The sequence below is a fragment of the Panulirus ornatus genome, chromosome 53 (genome assembly GCF_036320965.1).
Source record: "Panulirus ornatus isolate Po-2019 chromosome 53, ASM3632096v1, whole genome shotgun sequence".
Classification (NCBI taxonomy): Eukaryota; Metazoa; Arthropoda; class Malacostraca; order Decapoda; family Palinuridae; genus Panulirus; species Panulirus ornatus.
The window spans coordinates 1114468-1127898 of record NC_092276.1 but is presented as its reverse complement, the minus strand read 5'-3'; the positions used below and the strand labels follow the sequence as shown (position 1 = coordinate 1127898).

Genomic DNA, 13431 nt, shown 5'->3' with positions numbered 1-13431 from the left:
CTTATGTGAAGCTGAAAAGGGCCACAATGAACTTCGATGTAGAAGGATAAGTTAAACCCCATGAAAAAATAATCGTAATTGTTAAATAAGCATAATTTTCAGATGTTTCTGTAAATTTCATCTCTGCGTATTACAGTTATGCATATCTATTGACCTAGTCAGTGTTTGCTTTACTTGTTAGGTTCACTTTATGCTAATCATTTCTTTCATATTTGATTTCAGCAGAAGAAAAAAATAATAGTTTATACTGCTCAATAGGAATTTGGATTTCTATGTAGAACACAACCGCCGCCAGCAGACGACACTCCTCACGGCCGGAGTAGCCCACGGTAGTGTTTGTTGACGTCTTGGGAGGACGGTTGTGTTGCCTACGGTGGTAACAGTTTTAGTGTTGCTGAACGTAGCCCAACCTGAATTGGGGGATTAAATTTTTTGTGTGGACTTATAAGGGTATGTATGTATGGTGAATTTGGTGATGATTAATGACAGTGATGCCTTGAAAATAACGTTTCCTACCAACGAAAATCATATCAATGGGTTTCGTGACATAAGTAGAAGTATTCCACTGCCAGTGATCACCTTCAATAATGCTTTGGTATGCTGGGTTGGGTTTGTGTGTAGGTTATTTTTCTTTTTATACATTTATTGTTTTACAAAAGGCACACAATGCTAGCGCAGGAAATCTAATATAGCGTCATTATTGGTTATAGCTGCTGGTGGAATAATTTAGTTTATGGGTAATCCATTTAAAGTTCCTTTTAGGTCCGCCACAGATATAATTTTCAGCACAAGTTATTTTGTTTTACAGTTTTTTGGGTGTGAATAATGATACAAGAGTGATGCAGCCTGATATGAAGAATTTATTCTACGACAATAAGGTGTTACCTGGTAAGGTTACGAAGATGTAATGGTGAGTTACACAATGGAAAAGTAAGTGAAGCACTTCTATAAATCAGTGGAACCTAGGAAAACCTTACATATATTCCTGGAGAATATCTGACATTCACCTTGTCTTCAGCAGTGTTCGAAAAACAAGGTTATTCTGGTCTTGCGGTAACATCAAGCTAGCTTTTGGCCATTTGTGGACACATGAACGCATTCAAGTGTACATTCTTTTACAGTGTGGTGAGATGCAGCAGAGAACAGTATCATTGATATATTTTAACAATAACACTGAAAATTAAGGTATATCTTACCTTCAACTGTGATGCTGTGTGACCCCACATTTTACTTATCTTTATTACCTTTATTACCAACTTATGTATTATGATGGAATGAAACAATACTTCAGATCATACTCCACCACTCTTAATATATTATGCACACACTACACTACCACTGCAAAGTGAAATCACTCATATTCCTAAGTTATTTCTGAGGCTTATCTAAATGTAACTCTTACACCCCTTGATACAGTTTTGGCTGGTATTGAAACCATTTATGAGGCATCACTGAGCTATATGATTACAGTAAATTTTTTTTCTTCAAATAATGAGTTGTAAACAACACAAATAGTTAGTTTAAGGCAAGGGAACAAAATAGAATTGGAAGGCAACAAAGTGATGATTTACTGATGATTTGGGCTTCACAATTTCAGGAAGATAAATTAACATTTATTGCATTACAATTAAATAATTGACGACTGTCATTGTGATTCAGACTTCAGTGGAAAATTAATATTGAGCAACCCAGAGAAACAACTCATGAAGAATGGGGTATTTGAAGAAAAGCTGATGTAGCAGGTATTAAAGTTTGGTATGGCTATCTTCGTCATGACCTTTAATCTTGCCAGTCTCACAGAAGAGTTAAGGTAAGATTGAAGTTGTAGGGGATAGTACCATTTGGGTATGACTCTACTGACCCCATATATAAAAAACTAATTTTTGAATTTTTCAAATATATATTCAGTCTCATTCTACATTTTTGCTAACAACCACCTTCTTGAACAGGTAATTAATACCTGATGTAAATAACCTTTTTTGAGTTATGCCACAACCTTTTTTATTGCTTGCATGCCTGGATTATCCCATTTTGGTAAGAAAATATTTTGCCTCTTTGTATTGGCTGATACTCCACTGTACATAGAATTAAGTTGCATGATATAATTTGATATGGTAATCTCATTTCATAAATTACAGTTTGTAGTTACAGAGATACAGCAATAGAGTTATGTGTCCTTGATTTAGTGATCCAGTTGTATATATTTCAGTGTTACCATTTTTTATGTTTACTTCTGACCAAATTTTCTTCAGTTCCAGCTGCTTGCAGCTCAGAATCAAATAGGAGAATTTGCTGTCATCATGCCTGCAACTAGCTTCCAGACCAGCTTTTTTTCCATCTTGGGGATTAGAATTCTTTTTTTATCCTTCTTATAGCTTATCAAGAGAGTTGTGTGTTGCATGTTGTTCTGTAGTCAATGTTTACTATAAAGAAGCCAGTGGATTTGTTAGCCATTATTATGCAATACCTTTTGGTGCAAAGATAGGACTGGATCTTGTCTTCATGTAAGTGCAAATGACAAGATCATTCTGTATGTCCTAATCATCAGTATGGGATATGAAGATAAAGTGACTCTCCTTTAGTATAACATCTTGATTGGCCAACTTATGATTGGCTGATTTACTCATAAGGAAAAGGTTGATCATTAACCCTTTCTCAGTTCAGGCTCTGTATCATGTATCAGTTATGATAGATGTGTGGGTAGGAGCTCCACAAAGAAAGTTGAGAAATCTTTTATTTACACCTTTGTTTTTTATTTCTTTATTTGATTTGGGCTTGCACCTGAGAACCTACTGATCCAAACCAAGGGATGTAGTTTTATTGTGACCTACATTTTTTTTCTTAAGGTTTCTCTTAAATAACTGAAGTTACTCCTCCATTGACTTGAAATAGAGTTAGTTAACCACAGCATGGTCTAGGAGGACCCTAGAGTTAGTTAACCACAGCATGGTCTAGGGAGGACCCTCATTTTTTCTCTCTCTTTTAACAGTCTTGCTTCATCATCTCCCTTACCAAAGGATATTAGCATCCCTCTAGGTCAAGCCTCATTTGTAGCAAAGAACAGTGTGGTACCATCAGGGGAGTTGTATTAAAGCCAAAAACCTCCATTTGGAGTGTATTACCATGGGAGCTGCATTTCATAGATAACTCTCCTTCACCCCTGACAAGCGCTTAGTGTGGTGGAGGTAGATTTCAGCTCAGTTCACCTGCCACATATTTTAAACAATAGATGGGAGCCCATCATTTGAAACACAAGCAAAGGGTAGATGTCCCTCTGTCCAGGACTGATCAAGAATGATGCTGGACTTTAAGTTTTGGACCTTGAGCAGCACACCAGTTGAGGATGCTGTAAGATCTTCCATCACGTCATAAATGGCTAGGCAGCCACATCCTGCTTCAGACTATAAACAAATGTTCCCACACAATTACAGGCTTATTTCCTCTGTTTACAAAATTTCATTTTATTTCTTCAGTTTTGAATACCATCTGTTTGACCCAGTACAGCTTAAGGTTCATTGTATGTACCATTGTGATCGTATCTCTGCTGCAGGACTTTTCTTATATCATTTAGAGGAAATCTTTGGGAATGTGCCAGATAAGGGCTTCGAGTCCAGAACACCTTTTAAAAGTAGATTTTATCATCAGACTGGATAGGTCCTGCGTAATTTTCAGCCAGACATGCTTTGTCTTCCCAGGGACAAAGCCTTGTTATATGCTACTGTTATGATGGCCTTATAGTCCTAGACTTTTGTGTCGATATCATGTTGAACAATTTCTTGGTAAGTCCAATTTGACAGACCTATACAGTGACCAGGAAAGGCAGTGGCCAAAAAGGTTACCTTCTTTGTTGTTAGATTTACTCCTACAGAAAGCAAATGGACCAACCTTTGGAACTTTAATGAGAAAATATAATAAACTTTAGATACCTCTAGTGAGGGCTGTGGTGGTTTGTATGAACACATAAGATCAAGGATAATAATGATAATAATTCTAATCCAGCAATCTATCGGACTATGCCGATCTCTCTCTCTCTCTCTCTCTCTCTCTCTCTCTCTCTCTCTCTCTCTCTCTCTCTCTCTCTCTATATATATATATATATATATATATATATATATATATATATATATATCTGTTGCTGGACTCCACTTGCATGAGGCTACACAACGAACGAAAAACTATCAATATCGACGATGTATCAAGAGACTACAGTCTCGTTTAAGACCTTACGTCGTCGGTCACATTTTCCAACTACTGGTGGTGGTGCATCCGTGGGCTGCACTGAGAGCATTGGACAGAGATACAGGATAACACCATATATATATATACATAATTTTCCTGCACTGCAAGCTGAAAAGAGCTTGATCAAAGTACAATTTACTATTAATGCGAACAACCCAGTCGTATCATAATACATGAATTCATGTTTTTCTTTCGTTTAAGTCGATATAACAACACTCGGTATCATAGACATGTCGTGTGGCTGAAAGACGCACCTTTATGTATTTTGCTGGAAGCAGTAGGGAAGTTTTTAAGCAAGTGTTCGATACATAACCGGCAGACTGACGCCCACGGGGGTAATTCGTTGCTCAGAGGACGTCCCGTGAATTCCTGTAGGATGAGTAAGCGAGAACATGGCTGCTTTGTCGGGCGTACGACTAACCATTGTGGTCCGCGATTTGGTTTATACCGTGCATATGTTGGTACTTATGATGTTGCGGTTATATATCATATGATAGATATCATAATCACACTTTTTTGTGTGAATATTTTTGCCGCAGAAGAAGGAAATTCTACTTAAACTGACGAGCGATGCCAAAAGTTTTCCTGGCCATCGACCTTGGGTGTGTAGCAGAAATATAAACTATATACGACAGGTGGAATGGTTATTTCCAATTTATGAGAATTTACATTGTAACATATTCATTTCGTGTTTTACTGCACCAGAGTGATATGGTGAATAGCCTTTTCATGTTTGATTTTAGGCAAATGTGTCGATTCCCAATATTAACGTAGATTTAGTTACGGTGACAATCAGACCGTGAATACTAGCGGAATGGTTGAATAATTTTATTAATGAATTTGATGTAACTAATGTGTAGTTTTTGTATGATAACTGTGTGCATTACAAAGCTTAACGTTGTTAGGTCTCCCTTTGTGTATGCATATATATATTTTTTCATACATTCGCCATTTCCCTCATTAGTGAGGTAGCGTCATGAACAGAGGACTGAGCCTTAGAAGGAATATCCTCACTTGGCCCCTTTCTCTGTTCCTTTTTTTTTTTTTGGAAAATTTGAAAACGGGAGAGGAGGATTGCCAGCCCCCTACCTCTCGGTTTAGTCGCCTACGACACGCAGGGAATGTAGGAAGTATTTCTCCCCTATATTTGGTCAAGGGGGCTTACATATTAATCATTCCTTCCCCCAAGTAGACGCTAATGAAAGGAGGGCATTGTATTTGATGTCGTTTCCGAGCAGATGCGTATGTAGCCTGATGGTTGGGAAAGGCATCAGAGATTGAATCTCGCAAAATGCAAGCCCTTCGAGGTAGTCTTGTGATTTGGTGTTTCACTTATATCTTGGTTGTTAGGATGTATAGAAAGTGTTGGAGGTATTCTATTACAGTCATAGGGGTCAATAAATGGATTTGATGGAAATGTGAAGTAACCGAGGTAAGAGATTTATATGGATAATGGAATCTTAGGTAATGAGGTCTTGGAAGAAATAGTAACTGGTGCCCTGAAGTAGGTTCCAAGCAGATTTTGAAGGTACATTGTGTATGAGTTCATTTTTTCATTTATACTTTAGCAATAAACAGCATTACATTGAATTAATGACATCATTTTTTGATATATCTTATTATTAAAACTCTTGTAATTTCAGAAGACGGCCTTGGAGTGCTCTAAGATTCCAAGCATATCTTAGAAAAAGTTGCGACTTCAGGTGCACGGTGAGTATAGCAAACCGCATACTGTAGTGATTCCTATTTATTTTCTCTTTTTACTCTATGCTATGTTTACCTAGTATGCTTCCCACAAATTGCCTTTTGTTCATTAATTCCTTGTTATTTAGACAGTGTCACACATTCAGAATTGAAAATATAATAGAGTTAGAACTTGTTGCATTTAGCTACTGCTTGTCCTAGTACTAAGTCCTAGAGCAGTGCTTTTCTTTATGGGAAAGATGCACCATGATTCCCCATGCTGACCCCTTCAAACTCGTGGACATATGTTCGATGCACTGCTGTAGTATTTGATTGATAGCATCCTGTAGTAGCTCGAACTGGGATAAATACGCCTCCTCACGAAGCTATACCATTGAACTCCTGCAGCCTTCAGTATATCCAGGCATGGGCGGATCCTCATGAAAATACAAGCTCTCCAGGATTGAGGTGCCCTGCCACGCTGGCGACCCAACGTAATCTTTCATCCTGATAGTGATTCAGTCCCGGATGATCTCTGTGGTGTAGATTTATCCCTTCAGCTTGTCGTCACACCAGGCCAGTTTGCTTAGTAGCTGGTGCTGCACATCCTGCCACACTTGTTGCATCTTACTTTCCATGCAGTCCAGCTGCTGCTTGCTTTAGTCTTGCCCATTCTTCCGGCTGGTCGAGCCGCTGCTGACGTCGGGCCACTCGCTGGGTCTAGCCTCTTTGTTTGTTGTTGTTGACCTGTTCATCCATCTGGTTGACATGTTGGTGTGTTTGTTCTCTTTGTTGATGCAGCCTCTCTGCCTCCAGCTCATTTACGTATTCCCCCCGTTATACTTGATCCTACAACTGTTTCTTTCACTACGGCTAGGGCTGCTGTTTGCTCTTTTGAAGCTTCTGTCTTATCTGCTGGGTAAGGTGGGAGACATATGCTTGTCACTAGGAGAGGTAAGGTGACGTGCGTTCGCCGACTTTACGCAGACTATTTAAGCGATGGGTTAGCTGGTACTGTGAGAGGTGACATGGGTTTGTTGGCGCTATGAGGGGTTTGGTGGCACTGAGACATATTTTTCCTACGGAGGGAGATATAAGTATTGGCTAGTATAGCGAAAATTTCTACAGGATCAAATATATTTACGAAAAGCATTTTGTTTAGTCCAGATCATTGGCTTATGCTCGTACTAGGAGAGCTTGAGTGAGCGTTAATCTATATAGGAGATCGTTATTCTTCAAGAAATATTGATTGAATATATATTACCTCGTTTTGTTGGTATTTCTTCATGATCACAACGGTATTATCAGTCTGGCATACGGCTGTGAACTGTTTTTCTGTTAACATATCGGTATGTGCGTTTGTATTCTCTCTTCCTCAGTTGCACTGTTATGCGGCCAGCCTTCGTTTGGACACACGGTAAAAAAGCATTCATTACGTGGGTAGCGAAGTGGGAGATGGAACAGTGATGCTTAAAATGGTATATATAGAGAGAGAGGAGGAGGAGGAGGAGGGGGGGAATGCCTGTGAGTTGCCACGTTGTACTTTCAGTATGTGATTTCCAGCGGTGGCCATGAGGCGTGCGGTGAAGCCTGCCTGTTCTGTGGTATGGGTCTGGCCATCGAGTCAGTGTGGCTGAGACAGTGGGAGGTGTTGGATATACCGCGTATCTCCGTCAGGGGTCTTGGCTACTGCTCAATCCTTACGCTTGTTAATTCTCGGTCACTCACGGTAAATATATTTTTTCTCAGCTCTTTATCTCTTCAGTTGTTGAGTCTGATTTGTGTAAATGCACATATCCCGTGAGATCTAGTTCATCGAACGGGAAAATCATTCGGAAACTCCGTACTTCAAGACGAATGATTCTTGGAAGTGGATGCAGGAGTCTTCAAAACATCGTTTCCTGAAGTGATGTTTATCATACCCCTGCATTTTAATGCTGGAAGTAAATCCTTTATCAAGTGACACTCCGGAAAAGCTGTAGTTCTCGGAATTTGTCGTGTGTACTGACGTTTACTCACGCTGAATGTGACCCACACTGCACGAGTTTTGGTGTTCGTATCCATGTGGAGAGGTACGAGGAATGTCCCTCGGTGATTGTCATTTGTTGCGGATAACTGTGAAGGGTTCCCTGTGGTAAAGTGTTACATGAAGGGATACTTGTCCCGGCTTTGAGTGGTCGGAGCGTTTGTTAAGAGCTTTTATTAACATCTGGAATTGTTCTCAAAATGAGATGACGTCTGGCAATGCAGACACTTATGTTGTGACAGTTGGGTTCTCCCAACAGTAAGGTGACCTCTTACTCGGGAGGGGTGGGGTTGCGCAGGGTTGTTGGCGGTGACGTCTGGATTTGTCGGTATTACGGTGACAACGACACCACCAGGAGTCACCGGTGGTGTATGAGATCACACCTGGGTTTGCTGGCACGCCAAAGTGACATTTATCTTCACTGGCACCTTGAGAGATGACATCCTCGTATGGCATCGGGTGGAATGATGCGCTAGTTGTTTTGACTGCGTCTGAGGTGACGACTAGTTCATCTGCGAGAACCCTATGGTGTGGTACGTTTGTGCTTTTGGAGCATTACAGAAACCATCTTGGGATATACTGAATGATCAGTGGAGTAACACTTATTATTATTATTAGGTCGCAGACTAAGCTTTTTTTCCGAGTGGATTATCCTGTGAAAGCATCGTTATCTTTATGTAATGTGAGGCAACTCCTCGCTAAGCTGGAAGTGTCAAGGGAGGAGATTAAGTTCGCTAGTATTAAGTCAAGTAATATCAGGAATTTCTAGCACTGTCTGTTGGCAGATATGTGTTTTTGTTTCGGTGATTTGAACTCTGGGTTCGCTATTAGAATCTTGAATGGGAAAGTTGTATGAGGGGACAGTGGATTTGTTAACATCTCTGTGGCATCGGAGATACAGGTATAGCAGGAAATGACATAGGGTGTTCTGGCACTGTATCATGAGACTTATGGCTATGTTGGCACTTTGTTAGCTGATATCTGGATTTTTGGCAACTCTAAGGTAACATTCATTTGCATTAGTGCCTTTTACGAGGTGACGTATTGGTTTGCTTGCTCTGTGTGTGGTGTCGTTGGTTTGTTGGTAGTAGTATGTGAGATGACGTGGGTTTTCTTGCCCTGTGTGAGATGACGTGGGTTTGCTGGGCCCTGTGTGAGAATACGTGGGTTTGCTGGGCCCTATGTGAGATGATGTGTGTTTGTTGGCCATGTGTAAGATGACGTGGGTTAGCTGGCCCAGTGAGGTTACATGTATGTTAAGCCCCTGTATTAGATGACATGGGCGGCATTTGCTGGCCCAATACGGGTGTTCTTCATGTTACCCTCGCATTCTGCAGTCACTGGTACGTCAGGTTGTTTTTGCTATTGCAGTTGTTGTAGCAGTAAACAGGGCATGTGTTTTCGACAGTTGTTTTGACTCGCGTGACACTGAATACCTGTTCCCAGTTCCACTCTGTCCGCCGCTCTTTGCTCCGGCTTTGTAGTAATATAGCAGCAAACTTAACACATAAGATGGCTGTTTTGAAGACCATTGGTACGTTTTGCCACATAGTTTTCTTGCGATTACTGCTGTTTGTACGTTATGTGTTCTTGGTCTTAACCATGTCTTTTGCGTGCACACACACACACACACACACACACACACACACACACACACACACACACACATACAAACGTGTGTGATGTGATTGTTATGTGTTTCGGGGAGAGAGATTAATATTTGCGTTGCCTTTCCTCTTTACCTTGTGTATATGTATATGTCTTTACTCGTGTGTGTATATATATATATATATATATATATATATATATATATATATATATATATATATATATGCACACACACATGTGCTCCAGCCTAAGACTTACACCAGTGTTCTTTTGATTCAGAGCTGCTGCCACGAACCGCTCCCAAGCCACACCATCTTATTCCATACCAGGTCCTGAATTGCTTATCTTTCTACAATATTCATGGTCTTGCGGCTGTCTGTCTGTCTTCTAAACGAGACCTGATCTGAGATTTGTTTCGTATGCTGTACACTCCCAGCTCGTTCATGTCTTTGATAATCCACAGGATATATACCGGTAACATATAGGGACACCCAACCTCATACGTTTGATGTAGCGTCATAAAGATGTTGGTAACTTGTATCAGAAATGCCTGCTCTTTCGGCTCGGCTTGGTTTAAATCGCTTCGAAACGTTTTACTTCAGCACCTGTCCATTCTTACCCGTTGCTCCCTTATCTCCTTACAGTGAAGTCTCGTCTCGCTTACGTAGTTAATATACATGGTCATCTTATATATATATATATATATATATATATATATATATATATATATTTTTTTTTTTTCATACGATTCGCCATTTCCCGCATTTGCGAGGTAGCATTAAGAACAGAGGACTGGGCCTTAGAGGGAAAATCCTCACCTGGCCCCCTTCTCTGTTCCTTCTTTTGGAAAATTAAAAAAAAAACGAGAGGGGAGGATTTCCAGCCACCCGCTCCCTCCCCTTTTAGTCGCCTTCTACGACACGCAGGGAATACGTGGGAAGTATTCTTTCTCCCCTATCCCCAGGGATAATATATATATATATATATATATATATATATATATATATATATATATATATATATATATATAATATATATATATATATATAATATATATATATATATATATATATATATATATATATATATATATATATATATATATATATATATATATATATATATATGGCCTTGTGACTGGCCACTTCAGGCCTGAGGGCCTAAGATATCGAGGACATTATCATTTCACTGATATCGTGATGCTTTTGAAGGTATTTTCTTATTGTATCCAAAATTTGATGTGTCCAGAGCCATGCACTTGTGGTCTCATGAAACCGTCAGTGTCTCTTTGTGTCCCATGGATCCAGCATCTCGCATTTGGATGTACTCTGAACCTCATTTCTGTTATTGGCAGTGCCAGTACATTGTGTTTATTACATGCCTTATATTTGAAGTACTCAAACACTCATTGAGCGTCAGTATATTGTGTGAGGTGTCATTTATTTGAATGCTCTCTGATCCCTTCTGTATACAGCTTTTGTTTAATGGTACCCTGGCCCGCCTTTGTCTTATCACCATTGTTCAGTCTTTTAATTCTGACAGGACGAGAACCCCCTGGGTCCTTTTGGGGCCACATGCCACCCTCTGGCGTTCGTGCATGTACCCGTACGCTCTCTGCTTCCCTCGACCTACCTCCATGTTATCTGCCTTACAACACCCTCACTCTCACAGAAACGTTTCGTGTCTCTATAATTGGACTGAAAAAGGCCGCCTTAAATAAGATTGTGGCTTGGTCCAGGATGGAGTGTGTGGAGGTGGGAGACCTCCCAAGCCATCATAAGGTATACGTAAGGTAACGTAAATATCCATGGCAACCGTGCCCCTACCTCAGTATGTTTGTATAATTTTTGGCACCATCATCCTTGCGCCTTGCGGTACCTGACTGGGAGGCACGGACTAGCGAACTGAGGTTATAATTTTTCTTTTAATGTTGAAGTACCCAGTCACGGGGATAAGCCCTCAACAAGGCCATGTAGAAGTAAGGAGAGGAAAGAGAGGAAGAAATAGGTGATTTAACAAGTGATAAACGTGTCTTTTGAATTAGGATTATGGAGCTGTAAGGAGGTAAAGAGTTCCCAAGCTTTGCGGTTTACGGAAAGAAGCCGACATCACGACAACCCACCTTCGAGTTGCTTGCTGCTATTGCTGGGCACACGAGAAGCCAATTCTTCGGGAGCAAAAAGAAAAAAAAAACTAATATATTTAGAAGTTACGAGGTCAGACTCTGAGAGTTGATAAGTTGGATTGCTTTAGACTCTGTCACGTGAGTCTGTAGAGGTGGAGCCTCCCCAGATGTGAGAGCAGTACTCCTTACAAGACCGCATCAATCCTTTGTGTAATCGGGACATCTGTACAAGAGAGACCCCACATTCTCATGATACAGTTGATGTTTATAAGCTAGATTGGGTGGTACGACAATATCAAGTATGTTCATTGTGTTGAGTGTTAGAAGGAGAGAGCTGCCATTCTTTTGGAAGGCTGTTACGGGTTGTAGCAAAGAGAGAATGTCTGAAATTGGAATTTTAGAGGCATTAAATTTAAGTTTACGACACCTTCATTGGGAAATCCTGTTCGAGTTCATAGAATTTGTTGTGACGATCCCAGACGTATAGTGAGCCTGAGAATTTGAGGGGATTTGAAATAAGTGGAGGAATGCCTTGTTAGATCGTCAGCGTATGAGTGCATCTGGCTATCTTTTGGTATAAGGAAGCTGTTGATAAGAGGGAAGAAGAGCGTAGGGGACAGTACACCTAGAGGACACCGCTGTCATCTATGGATGGTTACGGACATAAACCAGTCAGGGATGAAGCAGGTTATGAATGAATAAAGTGAAAGAAGAAAGCCGAAAGATGGAAGTTTAGATATAAGATCCTGCCCAAAGCTCACGAAATTTCAAGTGCTGCAATAGATGAATTTCCGGTCTCTCTGAGAGAAAATGACTAGATATAAAAGATGTATCACAGATAGATATTGACCTTGCGAAAACCATGCTGATGATCAGGTAGAAGACTGTGAAATCCATTATGCTTAAGAAAACGTGAAATCAATAAGGATTCAGAATTTGGAAACGGTGGGAGTCAGAACAGTAGGATTATAGCTGGAAAGGTTAGACAGACGAGTAAGCACAGGCGCAAGTTCAAAAGAATGGATGCCATGTGGATCATATGTTTCAGTTTCCTCCAAAGACTGATGTGCTATTTAGACTGCACTGAACGATGTAGGGAGGGGAATAAGTTTAGTTAGAAGTGCCCTAGAGGGTGAGGGAATGTTAGAATTATACTAGAAAGTAGCTCTTTTATAAGGAAAAAGTTGCTGTAGTATCGTGAGAATGGAAACGAGAAGGTTAGGTAATGCGACAGAAGTTTTTAGAGATGCTTTTGGCCAAAGACTCGGAAACACCCATCAGTTGTTGAGAAGTTGCCCTACTTTCTTTGGATAAAAGAACGGCATCACCCCATGGATAACATGTTTACGATTATTTCGGTCGGAGATAAAAGTAGAATGCGAGTCGCAAAAGGGTTGTTTTTTCCAGGTCCGACATGCCAGGTCCCTCGCCCGAGTGGCCTAGAAACAGATCTGTTTGAAATATGGATTTTTTACAAGAGGTAGTTGTAGAGAAAGCGGGGATGTATGCTTTTATTCTCAACCATAAGCTCTGCAACATGCTAAGTAGAGGTAGTTCTGTTCCATAGGCAGATAGATAAAAAGAAAAGTAGTTTCGCAAGTTAAAGTGAATGCTGTTAGATTGCCAGTGATTATGTTTACAAGGGGTAGGTGAAGGGAATACGTTTACAAGGGGTAGCTAGAGGAAGTACGTTTACAAGGGGTAGCTGGTAGAATTACGTTTACAAGGGGTTACTTAATGAGTTACGTTT

At 40.3% G+C, this 13431-nt stretch overlaps 1 protein-coding gene across 4 annotated transcripts in view; it reads left to right on the top strand.

Moving 5' to 3' along the window:
• Positions 1-312: 312 nt before the first annotated feature.
• Positions 313-13431, top strand: part of LOC139765152 (serine/threonine-protein kinase DCLK1) — a 116926-nt gene continuing 103807 nt past the window's right edge. For 2 of the 4 annotated variants that reach the window (XR_011716589.1, XM_071692348.1), the window contains exon 1: positions 7509-7651. The gene's annotated coding sequence lies outside the window, so the exon portion shown is untranslated. Of the gene's footprint in view, positions 451-1659; positions 1811-5882; positions 5950-7508; positions 7652-13431 lie in introns of those variants that run through there. The other 2 variants (XM_071692350.1, XM_071692349.1) reach the window with 2 other exon arrangements.